The sequence below is a fragment of the Pogona vitticeps genome, chromosome 3 (assembly GCF_051106095.1).
Source record: "Pogona vitticeps strain Pit_001003342236 chromosome 3, PviZW2.1, whole genome shotgun sequence".
NCBI classification, from domain to species: Eukaryota; Metazoa; Chordata; class Lepidosauria; order Squamata; family Agamidae; genus Pogona; species Pogona vitticeps.
The window spans coordinates 233,659,949-233,680,315 of record NC_135785.1 but is presented as its reverse complement, the minus strand read 5'-3'; the positions used below and the strand labels follow the sequence as shown (position 1 = coordinate 233,680,315).

The 20,367-nt window shown below is 38.9% G+C and overlaps 1 protein-coding gene across 3 annotated transcripts in view; it reads left to right on the top strand.

The window, feature by feature from the left end:
• LSAMP (limbic system associated membrane protein) overlaps positions 1-20,367 on the top strand; it is a 1,273,416-nt gene that overhangs the window by 656,439 nt on the left and 596,610 nt on the right. The window lies entirely within an intron of this gene.

The following is a 20,367-nucleotide window of genomic DNA, read 5'->3' as shown; positions in this document are numbered from 1 at the left end:
TGTGTGTGTGTGTGTGTGTGTGTGTGTGTGTGTGTGTGTGTGTGTGTGTGTGTGTGTGCGCGCGCGCACGCAGTCTGAGAAAGGAAAATGACTCTAGGGTACAATTGCAGGAAACTGAAGAGGAAGAAAAAGTGACCATTGTCACTGTTGCGCTTGAAGCAAGGAATCTGGTGGGGCTTGAACATTCCTCTTTGAAATGTTTCTTCAGGTTGAGACAGCACAAACAAACAATCAAACCCAAAGAATTTGGCAAGTATTCTCTTTATCCCTAAATGTAGCATAACTAGATTTATGTACCAATATCTCAGCAAAGAGAGCCTCCTAATCTAGAATCAAATCTTGCTATTACAACTTCATATCCAATTGAATATAGTAGCTAAAAAGAATACATTGGGGCAGAGCACCAGGAGAGAACAATTTATCTAGTACAGTCATGGCCAGAAATGTTGGCACCCTTGCAATTCTGTCAGAAAATGTAACCCTTCTCTCAGAAAACTGTTGCAGTTGCAAATGTTTTCGTACTCACATGTTCATTTCTTTGGTTTGCAACACAAAAAAAATGAGAAGAAAAGTCAAATTTGATACAATCCCACACAGAATCCCAAAAATGCACTGGCCAAAATTATTGGCACCCTTCACTTAATATTTGGTAGCAACCCCTTTGGAAAAAATTACTGAAATCCATCGCTTCCTATAACCATGAATGAGTTTCTTACACCTCTCTTCTGGAATTTTGGACCACTCTTCTTTTGCAAACTGCTCCAGGGCCTTCAGATTTGAAGGATGCCTTCTCCCAACTGCTGTTTTGAGATCTCTCCACAGGTGTTCTATGGGATTCAGATCTGGACTCATTGCTGGCCATTTCAGAACTCTCCAGCGCTTTGTTTGTAACCATTTCTGAGTGCTTTTTGAAATGTGTTTTGGGTCTTTGTCCTGCTGGAAGACCTGATGACCTCTTTTGGAGATGCAGCTTTCTGACACTGGCCATTACATTGTGCCCCAAAATTCTTTGGTAATCATCAGATTTCATGATACCGTTCACACAGTCAAGGCATCCAGTGCTAGAAGCAGCAGATCAACCCCAAGACATCTTTGAACCTCCACCATGATTGAGTGTAGGGACTGTGCTCTTTTCTTTGAATGCTTCATTTCTTTTTCTGTAAACAATGTCATGATGTCCTTCACCAAAAAGCTCTGCTTTTGTCTCATCTGTCCACAGTACATTCTCCCAGAAGGATTGTGGTTTTGTCACATATACTCCAGTCTTGCTTTTTTTATGCCTTTATGCAGTGGTGTCCTCCTGGATCTCCTACCATAGTGTCCCTTTTAATACACATTGTGACAGATAGTGTAAGCTGACACTGTTGTCACTATCTGCAGATCAGCTTGAATTTGTTGGGAGTTAATCTGGGTTCTCTAGCCACCATTCAAACAACCCTTCGTTGCAATTTTTCATTAATTTTGCTCTTCTGTCCACAACCAGGGAGGTTAGCTACAGTGCCATGGGCTGTAAACCTCTTGATGATATTGTGCACAGTGGACACAGGAACATTAAGATCTCTGGAGATGGACTTGTAACCTTGAGATTGTCGATGATTTTCCACAGTTTTTTCTCTCAAATCCACAGACAACTCTTTACACTTCATTCTTTTCTCCATGCTCAGTGTCACACACAACACAAAGGTTGAGTCAACTTTTCTCCATCTGAACTTGTTTCAAGTATGATTACTATATTGCACACACCTAATTGCAATACAAATTGCAATTAAGAGGTCTAAATACAAATTAAAGGAGCATCACATGCTTGACAGGCGATTCTTACAATTTAAACAGGGTGCCAATAATTTTGGCCAGTGCATTTTTGGGTTTCTGTGCGGAATTATATCAGATTTGCCTTTTTTGTGTGTGTGTTGTTCCAACGTAAACCAATGAAATGCACGTCTGAGTACCAAAACATTTGCAACTGCAACAATTTTCTGAGATAAGAGTTGCATTTTCTGACAGAATTGCAAGGGTGCCAATATTTTTGGCCATGACTATATAAGCACCTAGTTATCAAATGTTTTGTTGGTGGGATTTAGAGTGTAGTTCCTCCCTTTTTGTTGCAGAGAAAAGCATAGAGGGATCTACCCAGTCTCCCCCCTCCCTTCAAAAAGAGGGGGGAAAGATAACTCTGATTGCTTTTTTTATTAAAGCAGAGAAAAAACATGGCTTTTTTAAAGTATAGTGTGAAGCTACATCTCCACACATCTATCTCTGGAGAGCAGGAGAGAGGAAAGGCAGATAACAAAAGAAAGGAAAGGGCAGTCTCAATGTCTCTGAAGCATAGCAGGATGTTTTTTGTTTTTGTTTTTGTTTTTTTTTTTTTTGTGGTAAATACAGAGCATGTCTCTCAGAGGCACCCAGTATTAGAGAAGCATGGAAGAGTTCCTTTTCCCAACAATTTTTGCATAAGAGGAGCAAACAGGGTTCAATTATTGTTGCAGTATCAGCCATTTCTGCCATAAGACCAAGTGAACTGTGTGCCTCTGGTAGTAAGCGTTGGGAAAGGAGAGGAACAGCAGCTTTGTCAGCCATATAGTCTGCCTTGTGTGCCCTAGCATAGTCTGCTGTCCTTTGGTATAATGGAAGATGCTGTTCTCTCAACACAGATTCATCGGCTGCTGTAGTTAATTTCTATCCATGGAATTGAAGGTGCCTCCTCTTCCTCCTCCTTTTCCCCACCACAGACAAAAATATATCCGTATGGTGTGTTTCTGGAGATGAATCCTTTTAAAATGACCCCAGAACAAGTCTGTCTCTTCCTACTATCCTGTTGCTATTGGGATAATAATTTCAGATTAGAATTGTTATGTGTGTGGATGATCAAATATTGCATGGAATAATTTCATGTGTGTGTGGGGGGGGAAATATTGAAGTACAGGGAGAATCTCTGTGTGAACTTTCCGGACTTTTAAGAACTTTGAGGCCTTTCTTGCTGTTCTGGAATGCCCTCTGGAGATGGGAGTTTTGTGTTTTCTGAACTACAAATACCATAATTCTTGATTTTGGGGGGTTCAACCTGCCTTACAAGCAACTTGCAAGCCCCTATCTGTGATGCACCTGGGAGAACAGCCTAATTTGGAAAGCTTTAAGATTTAACTAGGCCTAGCTCTGTCTAAGCTTCCTATGTAGAAAGAAGGCTTCCAGATAGCACCAGGAAAGGACGAGGAAGCTTGGGCAGACCTAGGCTTAGCCAGGCCTCAAAGCCATCATATTTAGACTAATGCCTTGTGTTGGGAGGGTGGGTTCTGCTCCTCCCTGCTGTCTTTGACATGGCAAACATAGACTTTTCTTTTTAAGGCAGACTTCAGTAACTGAACTGGACAACTGAATCTTACTGAGAGATGCTACACACTTTTGCTGTCTCTCATGTGCATTTTTAAATGCGTTTTAAATTGACTGTTGTCAAATATTGTTATATGTTTAATTGTTTAATTGTAATATAATTTATCAGCAACAACTCTATTGACTACTTAGAGGCTTAAATTGCAGTGGTGAATTGCTGCTAATTAACCAGTCACCTCTTGTATCCTTGTTGTGCAACAATTATATGAGCAGGAGTGTAACAAGGGATATGAGCAGCAATATGTTAACTAGTGACAATTTACTGCTACAATTTATGTCATTGCATTAGCCATTTTGTTTTAATTGTCTATTTAGCTGTACACATTTTTAATGATTCCAGAACCCCTTAGGTCTCTCTCTATATACTAGAAGAAGAGCATGAAAGAAATACGTATCTGTTGCTTATTGAACTGTGTGATGAGGCATGCAACTCATAACATCTACAGTGACTCCTTTACTTGGGGCAATTTGCCTACAAAATGTATGCCATAAGCATACCTTCCCAAGTGGATGTTATCTTCTTTATCGTAAGAGTTGTGGCCTAAAATGCCATCTTGTATCACCGTCTAAAGATCTCGATGTATATGAAAGGCCATGACCATGATGCCAGAGGACCTAAACCTTCAAGTGTCTTCTATTGATTATGCTTATTATTGCCATAGCTTGATAACTGATAAATGATAATTTTGAATAGGTTGTCCTATAGTCACAGGACAACCTATTCAAAAAAATAACGCACCCCCCAAAAAAGTCTGTGCTTTGCTCTTACAGAAAACCAGTACAGGGTTTATAGCTGAGCTCTTACAGTGTCTTGCCTCACATAGTTTCTCTGTTCCAGTGAATCCGGTTCTGCACCAAAAGCCATGGAAAGTTAGAAAATGCAGTCTGGAAAGCAAGGAACAGAAGAGACCTGTCTAAATTTACTAAGGACATTGCAAATAATTAGCGTACAAAATGGGCTGTTAATCAGCATGAAAGCAGGAGAACTCCCAGAAGACCAGCTAGGTGTCAGCCTTTATCACATCACTCCATTTCTACAGGCATGCCACTTTTGCTCTGTGCTTCCTGGGGCTCAATTGCTGTTGTGGAGATTGAAACAGACTCCTAAAGACAGAATACCAGAAGCATGGGAAAGCAATGAGACCCCTGCTGTTCATGAAATATAAAGTATGGCACCAGATCACTTGCATTTGGACAGCCGTGAGCAACCACCAGAGGCCCAGGAGTATACATATCCCTCCCTGGACTTTGGAGGACCCAATCAGTTCCTTTGACCAACCCCAACTGCCTATTTTTACTACAAAATATGTCCTTTTTTAAAAAGACTGGATACATAGAGGCTAAAACACCTGAGCAGGAAAAAAAGAGAAAAGGTTTAGGAAAAATGGGAAATTTTCCTCACTGTTCAAGAAAACATTCCATTGCTGGGTGTGGTAGTAGATCATGCAGTGGCATCTCTGCTCCAAGGGTTCCTGGATGAGATTAATTTCTACATCTGTTTCAGAATTGTTTCAGTCCTGGTTATGGGACAAAGGTGGCTTTGGCCACCTTTGTAGATGGCCTGTACAAGGAACTGAACAGCAGATGTGTGTCCTTTTTTTCTTCTGCTGCTGCTCCTCTCAACAGCATCTGATACTATGAACCATTTTACTCTGGAAGGTGATCTGCCTGAGAGAGAGGTTGGAGGCACTGTCTTGCAGTGGCGCTCTGATCCTTCCTGAAAGGGAGAACTCAGAAGGTGTCACTAAAATAATCACGTTCAAGACCCTGGTATTCCTTATTCTTTTTGAGAAAAGGAAAAGGAGAAGAAGAAAAAATAGACCCTGGCTATTGAATGGCGTGGTCCCTCCAGGGTCTGTTCTGAATTCCATGCTGTCTGATATATACATGAAACCACTGAGAGAGACTTCTGAAGTTTTGGGGATTTGATGTCCTCACTGTGTAGATCACTGGTTCTTAACCTTGGGTTACTCAGGGGTTTAGGACTGCAACTCCCAGAAGCCTTCACCACCAGCTGTCCTGACTGGGGTTTCTGGGAGTTGCAGTTCAAAAGCATCTGAGTAACAAAGGTTTAGAACCACTGGTGTAGATGATGCCCAGTTACTCATTTCAATCAAAATCCAGAAAAGTTATCTTGGTTTAACCCTTGTGTTGGGTGTCAGTAATGAATTGGCTGAGGACAAACTGAACCAAGGCAAGACTAAGGTGCTCCTGTTCAATCTAAAAACAGAGATGTAAATAGATATTAAACTTGTACTCACTAAAAAAAACAAGTTCATGTATTGGGCATACTCTTGGATTCAGCCCTGAGCCTGGATGCCCAGGTCTCAGTGGTGGAATGGAGTACATTGGCCCTTTTCAAATTACTAGAAAAAGAAGGTTTTTTTCAGTAGGGGATGCCATGCCTTTTATCTTTTTAAATCTACTTTTAAATTGTCCAAAGCTATTTTATTTAATAGTTTAATATGTGATGTTTGTTTCTTAATAGTGTACTATATTGGAGAATACACATATCTGTAAGCCATTTTGGGTTCCTTTATTGGAAGAAAGACAGGGTATAACATTAATGATCCAGTGAACATTGCATAGGGAGCATTGTAGCTCAGTAGAAGAGCACAAGCATTCCATGCAAAGTGTCTTAGGTTCTATCCCAAGAATCTTCAGTTAGGACTGAGAAATACTACTGCATGCAACTCCCTGGAGAGCACTGCTGATTATTATAGACAACAGCATGATGGTGGACCACTTGATTTGTCTCAGTGCCAGATGAGTTCCAACATGCGTGTGTTCCTGCAGAAATTTTGTAGAACTATTATAGGTTAGAAAAGACCCATTGGGAACAAGCAGGATAAAGACTCTGCAGAGTCACTTCAATTCTTTTTTTTTAAATTTAGCCTAGCTAGAGACCAAGGTTGGGATTTCATTTGATTGATTGATAGATTGATTGGGTCACAATCTCTGTGTGATTCTCTGTGCAATTCTGGGTACTGTCATCCAAAAAAGAAACATTTCCCTTCTCTGCTGTAGGAAATTCACTCCCAACCCCAACCCCCCCAAAAAAAAATATGTAGAAAAGTTCTTTTCATCTTAGGGGGAGAAATCACACTTGTCAGTTACTACTCTGGGAAGCATCATGGATGAAGATCAACAAGCTATCTGGAAATCAGTACATTGTGATACTGTATGTGAGGCATCTGCTTGTAAGATTCTGCCCCGCATGAGTCACTGAACATGTCACTCAGCTTTCTCGCTGAATCCAGACTTCCCATACTAAGCCTGCAAATAACCTGCTGCCATTATCAATGAATTTATAGAAAGTAAGAGAATTATCATTTTTAAAAGGAACTTAGAGGGTGACTAGTAAAGGTAAAGGTTCCCCTTGACAATTTTTGTCCAGTCGTGTTCGACTCTAGGGGGCGGTGCTCATCCCAGTTTCCAAGCCATAGAGCCAGCGTTTGTCTGAAGACAATCTTCCGTGGTCACATGGCCAGTGCAACTTAGACACGGAACGCTGTTACCTTCCCACCGAAGTGGTCCCTATTTATCTACTTCCATTTGCATGCTTTCGAACTGCTAGGTCGGCAGGAGCTGGGACAAAGCGACGGGAGCTCACTCCGTCGCGTGGATTCGATCTTACGACTGCTTGGTCTTCTGACCCTGCAGCACAGGCTTCTGCTGACCAGATGGACAAATAACATAGAATTTGCTCTGAATTGGAAGCCTCTTTATTATTATTTTTCTTCTGCATGACATACAGGGCTAAATTACAAAGACCAGCCTATTTAGAGCCAAACCAGCTTTTTTTTCCCTTTGACTCTATATGGCCAAATTCAGTCATGTTTATTCCCCTGCCAACATTCCTAAGAAAATGCAGTCATGTCTTTAGGTAGTATTTTTATTGATGTAAGCACTTAGGGCATGCTTATCGGGACAGTCAGAGTACTCCCTACTTTCTTTCCTTTCCACCATTGTCCTCCAATGTTTTGCAGTAAGAGATTGCCAAAACGTGTCTATGAGTCATGGAGAAACAGGAATTAAATAGGATTAAATTAAATAGAAATCATACTGTGTTGCTCTCTGCTGTATCAGCAATGAGGCACTGCAATGATATAATACATTATCGGTAGATGTCCTCTGCACATACAAACACACACATACACAAGTGGGGCAAAATGAAAGCCGTTTGGAATTCTTCTGTAACCAAGGAGCTTGTGCTAACCATAAAAGGAAAGGAGAGGTAGGGCCAGAGGAAGGAATTAAATAAGCAGGAGATGAGATTGTGGGTCTCATTGCAAACAATATGGACAGGAAATTCATGAATCAATCTGCAGCCCTTTTGCAATTTGAAATGTATTGCAGGCTGTGAATCAAATCACAGCAAAGCCAAAACCTTTTGATTCAGCTCTCCAATGCAGCCAAGCCCTAAGTTATGCAATTCAAAACCAGCAAAAAGAGTAAGGTAGGCTAATGTAAGAACACCTACCTGACATGAAGAAAGGGACTGAACACGCTAAGCAAACATTGAACTTAGCATCCTTGAACAAGGTGTCTTTTGATAAAGAATAATAATGGTTTTCTGTAATCCAACATTACTGACCCTCTCCTGAATATTATTCCTATCAGCCTTTTCTTAAATCTTTCCTCTCTCTCAATCCCCATTCCCCCTCAAATGCCACTAATCTCTACAAGTGTCTCTCCATCATCTGAATTTTTCAACTGATATTTTTCATCTGTCCACCCACCTTTCCATCTTACGCATGTGCTGTCAGTCATTAATCCATGCTCAGCTGACATTTCCCACCTGTCTCATTTTTGATTTCAGCTGCCATTCCATCTTTCTCATCTGCTTTCTCTTATTAGGCCATTCACTCTTCTATTACACCTATATATCCTTCATGCTATCTCTATTGTCCTCTAGTGAACATTGCTCCCAAGGTTTAGGATAACTTTATCATTCTGCCCTTATTGGCTGGTTTAAAGGACAGGATTCTTCCCCTACAGAACCAAAACTTCAAGGCAATTTTTGAAAAGGAGCTGTTGATGAGCCTGGCTTTTGGTTTGGGTTAGGGGTTCAAACACAAGCTTTATGAAAAGTAATGTAAACCATTTTTAAAAAAAGATTTACATAACAAGAAGCCATGACCTGCAAAAGTGCAACAAAAATTTAATATGGTAAAGCAAACTCAAGAAGTCAAAATGCTTTGATGTCAAATGTCATGTTTAGTCACAAGGATAAGGTATGAGATAGTGAAATATAGAGGGAGGGACAATCTGTATGAAAAAGTTACGAGGAACACCTCAGTACAAGGTGAGCATGTACAGAAGCCTAATAAAATACATTCAAATGCATGGCCCATATACACATATGAAACAAGCATATTGGAAGAACAGCCCAATAAAGAGTTTTGGGCTGGTACCTGAGCCAGGTCTTCCTAGAAAGTAAATCAAGGAGACAGTGTGGATTATACAGCTGAAATCCGGTATCAACATTATGGAGAAGAAGAAAGGTGCATGTTGTTTGTTAATGGAGTCTAAAAAACCGGTGCTTCAACATAATTTAGGCACTTCTTTCTTTGTGTTATAAACTTGGCTAACTTTCCCCACTCATATGAATGAAGTCGATTTACATCATGTTTGGGATCTGTTTTATCTTTTCATGGATGCAGTCAGATGGGGACTTGTCCCACAATTTGATCTGCTCTAGGGATGGGCTGGTTCATTTCTTCTGTTTTGGTTTTATTCCAATGTGTGTGATCAATGGGTTCAAACTGGAGCAGATGATTTGCTGTAACCCAGAAGACTGAAAAATATATGAAAAATTTTCACATTAGAAAATATGAGTTTATTGAGAATAATTATAGCTATTTTATAGACTTGGAGAGATTTCTCCAAGAAGCCTGCAGATGACTCCTAAATAAAATAACATTAAAAACTACTACTAGAAGAATATATACTATGGAATGCCCTCCCAACTGAGATTCGTCTGACGTCGACCCTGATGACATTTCAGTGCCAGATCAAAACCTTCCTGTTCCAGAAGGCTTTTAATTGAAATAATATCAACTGTGGGTCTTGATGGCAATTTTTAATGTATCTATTTTAATTGTATTTTAATTGCTGTAAACCGCCCAGAGACATTTGGGTAGATTGGGAGGCATATAAGTTGAATGAATGAATGAATGAATGAATGAATGAATGAATGAATGAATGAATGAATGAATGAATGAATGAATGAATGAATGAATATTACACAGGATTCATGTAATCTTTAGCTGGTGAATTCAGCTTTTCATAACTCCTTCCTCAGCCTGGTAGTATGGCAACTGGATAAAAACCAAGAGAGAAGTAAAGCATGGTGGAACTTCTTCTCAGTGAATACACAGTACTGGGCTTAGACAGAACATGTGTATAAAGGTTGTGGCAAACCTCAAACAAGATTTTCAGAAGAAAAGAGCTGATGGAACAATTGACCACCCAAACAATTTAATGGGCATATACTTGATGATAAAATTAGTAATTATCTAGTAGGGAGGGTATACCATTACAGCACATCCTTTCACAACAGGGGTGAAAATAATGCATGCCTATTTGAAAATTTGAATTTAAAATCTTCATCTTATAGAGCAATACTTCAACTTTTAAAAATGGTTGTTTTCTCCAGTTACATGCCTCATCAGCTATTTTCTCAAGATTAAGGGTTAAGGGGCAGGGGGACACCAAGCAAACAAAAACCCAGATCTACATTAGAGGCCAAAAAAAACAATTGTAACATCCATTTGTGAAACTGTTTGAAGTCCTAATAAGCCTAGAAACCTTATATCTATCTCAAATAGTTGTAAAACCTTTAAAACCACTGTAACAGTGCTGAATTGGAAGGATGAATCAAGTGTATTTTTTTCTTGTTGAGTTAAGAAGATTCTTAACTTTAAAAAAAGGCAGGATTATAGTTGGGAAAGTCACTCAAAACATTGCCTTATGTATGCACAGGGATGCTATTTGAATCAAAAGAATATCTTAGATCAGACTATTCTTCTTGTACTCATTTCTTCTTTCTTCATGCTTCTTGCTGATTTTCCCCTCAGCTTCTCAGTTTACCAGCCCAGCTCTCTCTTTTCTCTTCTTTCCTTGTCTTGCAACTTCCCAAAGGCAAACATGAAACCCAGATCATAGACTCTGAAGCATAAATCCAAATAATGAGTAATGTGTTCGGTGTCGTGTCAAACAGCATAAAGAAGCAGGAAGTAGCATGGCACACTTTCATATATACCATCCACGTACTGCTGTTTCTACCTACTCACACACCATCATATAAGCACTTCCAAGAGCATCAAAACAAACTGTCCTGTAAGGGAGAGAAGCAGAAAGTAAGATGAAGTACCATCTTAATTATATCTACTCCTTGTCCCTTTCACCCATCACGGGGGCAAATTACTGATAAAGAATGATGGCCAGTATGCGCTTTAGTACTTATGTGTGTTCAGCTCCAACTGCAGAACCTCCCATAGATGGAAGGGCAACCAGGGCACTCAATCAGGCACCTGACTAGATATGACTCGCATCTCATCTGATCAGTGTGGCAGCTTCTGCATTAAGAGGACTGCACACATAAAATGAAGATGATATTGGCCAATAGAAAAGGAGAGCTAGGCCTGTATGAGAAAGCACAGCAGGGCCTTGAATAATTAGCAGAGCTCATTAACAGTTAGCAGCTGGACAGCAGACTGAGGAAGCACAGGGGTCACCATCAGGTGCAATATGGTGAAGTGTATTTCTGTTCCATTATAGAAATTAGTTCTAATTTTGCATCTATTCCTATTAATTAGCACATGTCATGTTAATGAAAATTCCTGTCCTGTTTTTTAAAAAATTGTTTCATCTTTTGGGGGACAGCCAAGGTAATGCAATAGATAGGGCATGAGGCAAGTACCCAGGAGACTTGAGTTCAAATTCTGGCTTGGCTATGGAAATTAATGGCCAGGAGAGTTAGAAGGGATAGATCATTCGTTGAACATCTTGTTTCTGAAAAACTGTGACAGCTGCTGAAAGTCAGAAGCAACTTGACAGCAGATAAAATAAGTGTCTACGCTAAAGAGCAATGAGAGTTTCTACTCTTCTATTCCAGCAAGACCACCAAAGACTGAAACTCCATCTTGTAAAATTATCAATCTAAGGCTGCATTGCAGCAAGTTCCAGAAACATCACAATGTATTTCTTGGTGGCTTCCAAGGACTGTACACTGCCTGCAACAACAAGCCCATCTGAGTCCATGGAAAGACTGATGAGATTCTCAGCATTGCTATGCAGCATATTCCAAAAGGTTTTTTTAAAAATTATTTTAATTTTTTTGTATATGCTCTTATGAATTGTAATCCACTTTTTTAAAACATAGAGGTTAGAAGCAGATGCTTGTCAGATTAGACATCTTCCTCAAATCATCCATTCCTTAGACTATGACCCACTTTCAAAAGAATTTGCCACATAATATTCTTCTGATAAAAGCATCTCTATCAGAACATGTAATCTTGCCTTCACACTTTCCCAACAGCTAAAATTAATGGAGTTCATCCATTCAGACCAAAATGGATTTTTGCCGAAAAGACAACTAAGGTACAACCTAAGGATAATTTTAGACATATTAGAAAATTATGAGGTGCACGTTGTTATTGTTTAGTCATTTAGTCATGTCCGACTCTTCATGACCCCATGGACCAGAGCACGTCAGGCTCTCCTGTCGTCCACTGCCTCCCGGAGTTTGGTCAAATTCATGTTGGTAGCTTCAATGACACTGTCCAACCATCTCATCCTCTGTCGTCCCCTTCTCCTCTTGCCTTCACACTTTCCCAGCAACAGGGTCTTTTCCAAGGAGTCTTCTCTTCTCATGAGATAGCCAAAGTACTGGAGCCTCAGCTTCAGGATCTGTCCTTCCAGTGAGCACTCAGGGTTGATTTCCTTTAGAATGGATAGGTTTGTTCTCCTTGCAGTCCAGGTGACTCTCAAGAGCCTCCTCCAGCACCACAATTCAAAAGCATCAATTCTTCGGCGGTCAGCTTTATTTATGGTTCAGCTCTCCCTTCCAAACATCACTACTGGAAAAACCATAGCTTTGACTATGTGGACTATGAGGTGCATACAGAGAATCAAATGGCATTAATCTTTCTGTATCCCCAAAAAGCATTTGATAATATGAATTGGTAATTTATGATACAGCAAATAAAAGCTATGGATTTTGGCAAAAACTTCATAAATGTAATTGAGACAATCTATAATGATCAAATAGTTAAAGTAATTCTAAATGGTGAATTGACAGATACTATTAATATAAAAATTCACTAGACAGGGATGTCTGCTCTCTCCATTATTATTTATATTAACTTTGGAAGTATTGAATAGGAATGTGAGGAATGATCCAGAAATCAAAGGCACCAAAATAAAGGACAAGAATTACAAATTACAAGTATTTGCAGATGACATGGTGTTTATTTTGGAAGATCCGTTGGAAAAAAACATTGAGACTACTGGAGACAATTGATGAATTCGGAGAAGTAGCAGGATTGAAGATAAACAAAGAAAAAACTAAAGTTATAGTGAAAAAAGTAACAGCCAAACAAACAAACAAACAAAAAATAAACTCTCTGAGACGTCAGACCTACAAATAGTTTACAAAGTTAAATATCTTGGAATATATCTAACTGCCAGATGTGTAACTATAAAAGAAGATAATTATTTAAAAAACTTAACCAAATAAAAATGGACCTAGAAAAATGGAAAAATCTACAACTATCACTATTAGGAAGAATTGCAACAATCAAAATGAACATCTTGCCAAAACTCTGTTTCAAACAGTGCTGGTGAAAATAGAGTATAAATACTTAGATGATCTAAACAAGGCAATCTTAAAATTTATTTGGCAAGGGAAGAAAGCCAGAATCAAACTGAAAATGCTGCAAGAATCCAGGGAAAAAGGAGACTTTGGTTTACCAGACTGGACCTTATATTACCAATCATCTGTCGTAATGTGGCTGAAAGAATGGATCTGTCTAAAAAATAAAAGACTTTTGTATTTAGAGGGGCATGATTTACAGTTGGGTTTGCATGTCTTTTTATGGTATCAGAAAGCTAAAACCCACAGGTATTTCCAAAACCACTATATTAGAAACTCCTTGTATATAATATGGGGAAAAATAAAGTGAAAATGCACACAAAAATACCAGGATGGGTTTCAGCTATAGAAGCATTTGTTCATCCTAATCTTCTGAATTTTGAAAATTTTTTATACAGATATCTTAGATATAGATAGGAGATTAAAACCGAAACAAGACCTTATAGACCAGGGATTAGACGCATCGTGGTGGCCCATAATGCAAATACAATCTAGATATCAAAGGGATTCAAAAATGTATGATTTTTATAAAGAACAGACAACGTTTGACCAAATAATGTTAACATCAGATGATAAATAAATTAGGAAAATATATAAATTTCTTTTAAATGGGAAAATGACGAATGAACAGGTCAAAGGAATGATGGTTCAATGGGCAAAAGAAATTGGATATAATATTGACTTTGAAAAATGGCAAAAACTGTGGTCTAGAAACTATAAAATGACAATGGCAACATCTTATAAAGAGAATTTATATAAAATGTTTTATAGATGGAATTTACCACCTGATAGATTAGCTAAAATGTACTCTAATATGTCAAGTAAATGCTGGAAATGCCATAAAAAACTGGAACTTATTATCACCTTTGGTAGACCTGTGATAAAGCAAAATATTTTTGAAAAAAAATACATGTATGGTTTGTTAAAATAATCAAGAAAATATGTAGATTTTAAGCCAGAACTCTTTCTATTAGGTATAACACCAGAAAGTGTTGATAAACAAAATATATATTTAATACAGCATATTTTAACAGCCGCAAAGATTATGTTTGCACAATACTGGGAAAATGAAACACGTACAGATCAAGAAATAATTAAAAAGATATTGGATTGTGCCGAAATGGATAGACTGACACTGAAAATCAAAGGAAGGAAGATGCAGAATATTATCAAACATGGAACTTGTTTTATCAATGGTTAGAAGCACGTTGTATAGATTAAGAGTTTAATATGTATTGTAGTTGTATTAACAAATGATTATAGGCTGAACGCAGGTGACATGATGTTAAATAAGCATGGACGGATTTTATAAATAATAGTAATGATTACAAAGAAAAAAGAGAACAATGTTCCTTCCATCTCCTCTAGCAAAACAACAGCTCACTAGGGTTACAGGAAAACAAATGGAAAGCTCCTACACCACTCTGTACTTAAATACTGAGCACACAGATTGGGACTGGCCTGCCCTGTGCCTTTAAGTGACATTCCAACCTGCTCCATCTGAAGTCTGTGATATTATCTGTTCATTTCCAGTTTCCATTACAAAAATTGTAGTGAAGGGGGGAACTCTATGACCTAGGAAGAATACTAATAGTATTCTTCTTTCAGTTATATTTTAAATGGGAAAGCAAAGAAAAAGGAGACTGTTACAGAATGCAAAAAAAGGGGGGGTTATCTAAACAGTAATGTACATTGTATTCGCGAAGGCTTTCACGGCCGGGATCTAATGGTTGATGTGGGTTTTTCGGGCTCTTTCCCCGTGTTCTGAAGGTTGTTCTTCCTAACGTTTCGCCAGTCTCTGTGGCCGGCATCTTCAGAGTGCTGTCCTCTGAAGATGCCAGCCACAGAGACTGGCAAAACGCTGGGAAGAACAACCTTCAGGACACGGCCAAAGGGCCTGAAAAACCCACAACAACCAGTAATGTACATCTTTCACTGTACCCTACAACTCTACAAAATGGCAGGCATAGCATCTGCGAGAGACTAAGTTCAATAAGTTTACTAAACTGAGAAGACCACCCTTGGATTGTACAAGCCTGTCCATGAAGTAATGCAAGTCTTTCACTTTGCTCTATAGTTCAGCGAAATGGCTGGTAAAGTGGCTGCAAGAGAATATATAGTGCATGATGTTCTGATTTGAACCTTCCCTACCATCTTTGTGGTTAAAGCATCCAGCACACTCTTGGGCTTCACTGAGGGGTTCAGTTTTCACTCACCTTCTCCACTGGCAACAAGAGAAACAGTATATCAATACTGATTTCCTCTTTCTTCCAGGCAAACTGCAGACCATCTTCTAAACCTTATGAGTGCTAAATGGCATAATAAAGATTTGTTGGGGTGGTGTTCGGCCTGGGGGATAAACAGCATCTCTGCTCCATCTTAGAAAACAGTAGTAGTAGTAGTAGTAGTAGTAGTAGTAGTAGTAGTAGTAGTAGTAGTAGTAGTAGTAGTAGTAGTAGTAGTAATGTGCTGTCAAGTCAATTCTAACTTACTGTGACCCTTTCCAGAGTATTCTTTGTCAAAAAAAATACTCAGAGGAAGTTTATCGTCCACTTTTTTTGGTGGCACTTTGGAACTGAGCGGCTTGCTCAAGGGATAGGCTGGATGTTCTCCCAGGAAGCACAGTGAGTGCTTGAACTCAAAACCTCTAGCTCCACAGCCAGGTACATAGCTCACTGAAATATCTAATATTGTTGTTATTGTGTCAGGGGACAGACTGGATTTGTCTTCAGTGTGGAAGGGATTGTCACTCTCGAATTGGCCTTCTCAGCCACACTAGGCACTGTTCCAAGCCCTCCATACAGAGCACGCTACCATAGTCTTTCGAGACTGAAGGATGCCTTACTGTTATTGTGTGTCATCAAGTTGCCTCCAACCCATGGCAACTCTATGAATTAGCATTCTCTAAAATGTCCTGTCTTCACCAGCCTGTTCAGCTCTTGAAAAGTCAACCTCATGGCTTAATATAGGGAGTCAATCCATCTAGTGTTTGATCTTCCTCTTTTCCTGCTGCTTTTCCTGGCATTATCGTATTTTCTGGAGAATCCTGCCTTCTCATGATGTGCCCAAAGTGAGACACTCTCAGTTTCTACATTTTTTTGCATCCAGAGATAATCCAGGCTCAATTTGCTCTTGATGATTTTTTCAGTTCCTTCATTGCTCCCCTTTTGAGTCTGTGTCTTCTGATTTCTTGACTGTAGTCTCCATTCAGATTGATGGTTTCAACCAAGGTATACGAAGTCTCAACTATTTCAGTTTCTTTATTGTCAATGCTAAAGTTGTGTAGTTCTTCTGTAGTCATGATTTTTGCCTTCTTAATATTCAATTGCAGTTCTACTTTGGCATATTCTTCTTTCACTTTCATTGAAAGTCGTTAGAAATCATTGCTGCTTTCTGCCAGTAAGATGATGTTATCTGCATATCTTACATTATTGATGGTACTTCCACCAATTTTCACTTCTCCTTCATTTGAACCCAGTCTGACTTTCTGTACGATCTGTGTACCATTTGAACTAATAAGGCTCTGAATAAAATGCACCCTTGTCTGACACCTTTGCCTAGAGGAAACCATTCTGTCTCTTCATATTCTGTCCTAATTATGGCTTCTTGTCCACAATTCAGGTTATGCATCAGGACAATCAAGTCCTGAGGTATTCCCTTTAGAACAAAACATATCCAATAATCACCCAAAAATTGAACAGCTATGCTCCAATTTTGAACATTTGTCCAAAGATGTGTGCATGCCTTACTACAGGCAAAAAAAGAAAAAGAAAAAAGAAGGAAAGAAAGAGTGGTCGTTCTTTACCATTTCCTGCATCACTAAGGCCCAATTCCATCTTTCTTTCTCCCTTACATTTATAAAAGAGTTCCCTGTATTTAATTTGAATGTTGTTGTATTTCCAAGATGGTATCTGGCATGGATATATGCTAGGATCTGATGGAATTCATGAAGGACTTGCTAGAATATTAGTGTTTGTTTTGTTTTGACATAAATCATAGCACTCCTGGCCACTTTAAAAAGTGGTTGTGGTACTGAATCCTCTGTGTTATTTGGGCTGGTAGTTGTTCTGGCCGTGCTTCCCAGAGGAACCTGCCAACCAAGCCAACAGGCAGATTTCATTGTGCCTACAAATAGTCTTGAGGTCTCAGAGATGGTGCAGGGAACTTCTGGCAAACTCCAACAACAAGTCTTGTTGCTATCAAAAAGCAAGTGAATCATAAAAGGCTATTATTAAGGAAAGCAATAAGGAGAGATCAATGAAGCAAAAGTTGCAAGGTTCATAATGACCATACACCACTCCATGGTGAATTGATCCAGTCTTCAATCTACTTCATGCTGCTTTAATTGATCCATTTTTAAAGGAATAGTTATTTGAAGTACAGAAAGTTTGTAAAATCTTAAAGTAAGAAGAGTAATCAGCAGAAATTGAGACAACTAATGGACAATTGGCATCCAGAAGGCTTCATTCTAAAACTCCAATTTAAAGAATGCCTTTCTGCACAAAAGCTTTCAAATGGACTGTGTTCTAAATCAACAGCTTTGAGCTTGTGGCCCTCCAAGTGTTTTGGATTTCAGCTGCCAAACCATCAACCATACTGGTTGGAGTTCCAGGAAGCTGAAGTTCAGAAACTCTGGAGGGGCCAAGACCACTGTTCTATATCACAAATGAATGGCTCGTGGCACAGTGGTTAAACCGCTGTACTGCAGCCAAAACTGTGCTCATGACCTGAGGTTCAATCCCAGGTAGCCGGCTCAAGGTTAACTCAGCCTTCTATCCTTCTGAGGTCGGTAAAATGAGTACCCAGCTTGCTGGGGGGGGGGGAATGTGTAGCCTGCATAATTAACTTGTAAACCGCCCAGAGAGTGCTTGAAGCACTATGGGGCGGTATATAAGCAGCACACTTTGCTTTTTTTTGTTGACTAAAAAAAAAAAAACAGGCAGAACTTTCATAAGAAAGTATTGTTCACTTCCTAAAGAGCAATTAAGAATCTTTGCTATCTGATTAACTGAATACAGCAGAAAAAAGGAGATGAAAAATAACCACCAGTGTAAGTGACAGAAAAGAAAGGAAATAGAATAGACTATATGTGATCATCTTCAATACAGTGGTGCCTCGCTTAACGGGCGCCCCATTTAATGATGAAATTGCATAGCGATGAAGATCTTGTGATTGCAAAAGCGATCGCATTGCGATGTTTTAAATGGGCAAAAATCACTTTGCGATGATCGGTACCCTGTTTCGCTTACCGATCATTGCAAAGCGATGATTATTTAACAGCTGATTGGTGGTTCCAAAATGGCCGCCGGGGAAAAAAATGGCCGCCCGCTGTTTTTTGGGATGGATTCCTCACTTACCGGGCAGCGAAAATGGCCGCCCTATGGAGGATTTTTGTTTAAAGGTGAGTCTGAAGCCCATAGGAACGCATTGAAGGGGTTTCAATGCATTCCTATGGGCTTTTTAAGATCGCATAGCGACGAAATCGCTTTGCAGCTATTTTTGCTGCACCGATTATCATCGCTATGCGAGGCACCACTCTACTTTAAGCATTTGTTCCCCACTCTGTTTTACTACTTGATGCTACAGAGGTATACAGTTTACTAGGATCTGAATCTAAACAGAACCAATTCTCTTCTCTCTGACACTGATACGTCTCCTTAAGTGATCTCCAAGAATTTTTTAAGATCAATCAAAGAAACCCTATTCCCTGCTGGGACTTTTCAGCTGCTTTTATTATTTTTGTTCTTAGGTTTGTTTGTTTGTTTGCTTTTGAGTGCTTTTGTGTTACAATGGAATGCTTCTGACCAGGAAGCTCTGCCTATAATCATTAACTTCAATGAAAAGCACCATAGCACTAAACTCTGCCCCCAAAACAAGGTAATACGAAAAAGAAACCCTGCTTTCTGATGGTATGATAAATCAAAGAAATTTTCAGGAACATCACTGTGCTAATTGAGACCAAAAGAATATTTTATGGATTCCAGGAACAAGACTAATAAAATTATTGTAGAAGCTGGTCAATTCAGAAGAACAAATGCCCTGTCTGGAAAAGCCCTAAAATAAGATTATAAAATACACTTCATAACCTAAATGCCCAGAGATTGAAATTATAGAGTACTATCTTTGCATTCCATATGATTAAAGCTGCAACCCTATATCTATGAACCTGATCCCCTTGCCTTGGGGAATATGCACACCATCAAGCATCTGAATCTGCCTCCCATTGGGAACAAAATAATATCCTGGACAAGCTATTATTGTAACTCAATGCAAGAATAGTACGCCCTTGGATGATGATATATGGTTGTAAGAGCAAAACAAGATTTTATTATTCTTAATCTAAACTAATCTAAGCACCCCGTTTTTTAACAAAAGCTGAATATGCTACACTGTCTTTTGCTTTACAGAGATCTTTGCCATTCATTAAACACTGCTTGATATTGCCTTTTTGTATTGCTTGATATTGCCTTTTTGTAATGTAGAAGACAAAGAATTAATTAAGTTAGGATTTCTTTAGACAGCTAAGCATACATTGGGTGCCTTCCATTGACAGAACTAAATGCCATATAAGAAAGTCAGCTAAAATTCATATTTTATACAAAATTCCTCAAAATAAAATAATGTGTTGCCTGTTACTAGCTACAAATACACTAATCTAATCCTAATACATTAAAATCAGAAAACTAGCACAATACATGGTGAGGCAAAATATATATACTGTATTCTGCAGGTTTAGAACCAAACTAGCAAGTGTTCTTGCAGCCAAACAAATAAGTTGCTCCTGAGTCTTCCATTAGGCCTAGTAGAACATTCTGTGTGTCTTGATATTACAACTTTTCCTGCTTTTTTGGCCATGTTCCATATCATTGGGTTCTAATGGTGGGAGACAAGAGAACCACAGAACACCATCATAACATTAAGTAAGTTCTATTAGATATGTGTGGTTACCATTTTCAGCAGCAGCTGTGTAATTACCATCACATCTCATTGGTCCTGACAAATGAAGGAGAAGAGACTTGAAATGTATAGTGCTTGAAAATCATTAAATTAAACTGATGGTTGCCAAAATATGCTATAGTCTATACAATCTGGGAAGCTAC